General features: G+C 45.9%; 1 pseudogene; it reads right to left on the bottom strand.

Moving 5' to 3' along the window:
- Positions 1-1,316: 1,316 nt before the first annotated feature.
- Positions 1,317-1,781, bottom strand: LOC109372998 (40S ribosomal protein S18 pseudogene; annotated as a pseudogene).
- Positions 1,782-3,700: the final 1,919 nt, after the last annotated feature.

The following is a 3,700-nucleotide window of genomic DNA, read 5'->3' as shown; positions in this document are numbered from 1 at the left end:
AATGGAAATAATACTTGGGGGGTATGGGGGGCTGTGAAAATTACATGAGATGATGATGCATGGTGCCCTGAAGAGCCTTCAATAAATAGCAAATATTATTAGCTATTAAGCTGTAATAGCTCTATGCCTGCTTTAGGGGCTGTTATTTTAGCCAAAAATAGAACCTCTCAGGATGCCAGGACCTACTGTTCTGGGACCAGATGGGAGGCGGCTGGGGGGAAGCAAGCCCTGAGGTTTCAGGACTCGAAGAAGGGAAAGGGAGAGGTCAGCTGGCTGCTGCTGAGCGAAAGACTGAGGTTCACGTACTTAAGCTCTGCAGGCTTGCTGGGCACATGGAGACATGGAGAGCCACTGAGCTGGGGGACATGGAGAGCCACAGGTTCTTTTTGGGATGACATGTTTCCTCATGGCAAGTCCTTGCAGACATCATTTGCATGTTAAAAATTGACATATAAAGAGTACATACTGTATGGTTCCATTTATAGAAAGTTTTAGAATGGACAAAACTAAACTAAGTTGATAAAAATCAAAATATAGGTTGCTTGTTGGAGGTGGTGGGAATGTTTGGAAAGGGGCTTGAGGGCACTTTTTAGGGGGATGGAAATGTTCTAGATCTTGATTTGGGTGGTGATAACATTTGCCAGAATACCTTGAAATATACGCTGCGATTAGTCAAACCTTAATTCATTTTAATTCCTTTAATACAGAAGTTGGGAACAGAAGGGAGAGACTACAGACATGCCTGTCATTTTCTTGGTCTGGGAATTAACCACACCTCCAGTAATGCAGGTGATCTGCCATAAGCTCAACCTAAGCCAGTCATCTACAACCTGGGGCCCCTGTGGACGGCATATGGGTGAAAACCCTCTGGCAGACTTCCCCAGGGACCTTGGGCCAAATTTCCAGCAGCAGGAGACTGGCTCATGCATCTCAGTGAGAAGAAGTCTTCGAGGGTGTCCACTTGAATAACCTCCTTTTACAGACACCCATATGTCTCTGGCCCTGCAGCCTGTTGCTTCTGTTTGTTCCCAAATTATTATGGCACAGCCACACTGGGCTCGTGGTGGGAAATTTGCTTTACTCAGTATCCCTGTGGATTGGGAACATCTCCCAAGGTACTTCTTTGTACCATTTTGGGAATAATCCCTCACATTTTTTATCTCTGAGCTCCTGGCCTTGTCTCATCACTCCATAAACTTGGCCTCAGGTGATCACTGGCAGGCTGGCTGGCTAATTTATGTATGTGTGTATGTATGTATGTATGTATGTATGTATGTATTGTATAAACTATTTGTTAACAGACAAGGCCTACAAATTTATTTCTTCTTGGACACACCCACAATGCGGCCACAGCAGCTGGTAGTCTTGGTGTGCTGGCCTCGAACATGAACTCCCCAGAGGTGGTGCAGCCCTCTGTGGGCCCAAATTCTCTTCAGTTGCTCCAGGACTTCACGGAGCTTGTTGTCCAGACCATTGGCCAGGGCCTGGCTGTATTTTTTGTCCTTCTGTCTGTTCCAGAGCCAGTCTGGGATCTTGCACTGGGGGGGGGGGGGGGGGGGGAGGGATTCTGCATAATGGTGATCTCACATTCCACCTCATCCTCAGTTAGCTCTTCGGCCTTTGGTGAGGTTGCTGTCTGCTCTCCTCAACACCACATGAGCATATCTTCACCTCACACCGGTAACTGCAGTGACAGCAAAAGCTACTTTCAGCCATCCATCAATACTGGCGTTGAATGCTTGCAAAATGTGCTGGGACCCCTCAGGGATCACTAAAGACATGACAACAGCCCTGGTGGCAGCATGTAGGCATCCTGTGGAAGAGCCAGGCTGGCTGTCTTCCAACTGTCACCCTCTGCAGTAGCTGCACTGTGGCCTGAAAAGAGCCCTGAATTGCCTGGTGTCCCCCACCTCAACCCATATCCTAGGCCACTTCCTAGCTCCTCTGAACACCCTGGAGACCATGCTTTAACCTAACACAGGCCTTTCTTCACCTTAGAGTCTTGGCCCAATACAGAGAATGTTTTCTTGCCTTTACATCTTTATTTCCTGTCTCAGGATTAACCTCTTCCTGAGAGAATCAGCAGTGAAATGTCTGTTCTTTCCAGGGAAGCTCCCCTTCCACCCTGTGGGAAAACCCCCAGAGGGTGGGCAGGTTCAGAACACACACACACACACACACACACACACACACACACACACAAGCACAGAAAGAGGAAACGACTTCTACTTAGTGGTTAATGATAGAGTTGTCACCAGAACACACATCTCCTGACTTCCAGGCTAGTTCCAGTTCCTTTGATTGGGGCTGAAATTCAGCCTGTACTAGAGAACTTACTCTGCTTGCAACTCCACTACATGGTTCTGGCAAGCCGCTTAATGCCTCTACAGCTTGACAGTAATTGGGGATGATAATAGTTATCTACTTCATATGTATATTTAGCAGCTCAATTAGTAGAAGTTTCTAAAGTCCTTGAGTGCCATTGTTTGCGGTAATATAGTACATCTGTTGGTGTTGGCCCATGGTGGAGAATGCTCTTTCAAAGGAAGAACCATAAAGATGCAAACTCTAGAGACTTGGAAAAATAGGAATAGGGCCCAGTGCTTCTAGGTGTTTATAAACCCTCACTGTCATTTGACTTTTAAGAGAAGATGTTGGTGCGGAGCTCAACTGAGAAATTTTTGCCTCACAAAATGATTCTTAGCCATGGACAAGCACAACATCAAAATGACTGCATTGAATGGGTTTGCAGGTATCAAACTGGGACAATAAGATGATGGGGGAGGGTCTACATAAGGTTCTTAGAAATGAAGTTGTACTTAGAGTTGTTCAAGTAAAATTCATACTCAATGGTTGTAGGCAGCAATTGTGGACACTGAGAGAGAAGATACCTACTAAGAAGGGCTCCTGGTGGCTAACTGGGCTCAAATTTTAAAAACAGGGCCCAGCAGCTGTTTCTAAACAGGAGCCTCTCACACAAACTGCACTTCAGAGAGAAACTGTCACTGAACTGCCTTCCTGCAGTCTGAGCCAACCCTTATAAAGGAGTTCCTGGAATTTTATTTCAAGCAATAGGATTGAAACTTTCCCTGTCCAATCAGAGCTGTGCAGCTGTATTTCCATTAGCATTTTTACCCACCAATCAGAGCAGCTCCATTCTGACCAATTAGGACAGTGCTTTTTAGACCAATCAAACTGCGACAATTTGGAGTCCTCATTTGCATGGGGACAAACCAATTAGGGACCAGGGGTGGAGACTTCTGTCTATGTAAGTTAGCTCCCCTCTGGCTTGGACAGTGGACTTTCTCTTTCCACAGAAGAGTAAAGGCTGCATTTCCCCATCTGGAGCTGAAAACACCAAAGATGTCTCACTGGAGCAGACCAAAGTGGAGCAGAGCAGAGCAGAGCTGTCTAGCTGGAGAGGGGCCACCTCGCAGCCATGCTGCTTCATTATTGAGCTGTAACACTGTTGAGCTGTTTCACAGCCATGCTGTTTTCACAGCCATGCTGGATCACAATTGAGCTGTTTGCACTGAATAAAGTGTCCTTCTTCACCACACCCCAAATTGGGAATTCCTGTTAGTGTTGAATTAAATAGCACCAATTACCATCAGTGACACCATCTATATTTGTTAAGATTTATAAGCTGCCAAACAAAGAGATTTCCCACTATGGTGGTTTATACAAGATACAAGTAATT

Source organism: Hipposideros armiger, unplaced genomic scaffold (assembly GCF_001890085.2).
Source record: "Hipposideros armiger isolate ML-2016 unplaced genomic scaffold, ASM189008v1 scaffold_683, whole genome shotgun sequence".
Taxonomy (NCBI): Eukaryota; Metazoa; Chordata; class Mammalia; order Chiroptera; family Hipposideridae; genus Hipposideros; species Hipposideros armiger.
The sequence above is the reverse complement of the archived record's forward strand: the minus strand, read 5'-3'. Positions and strand labels throughout refer to the sequence as shown.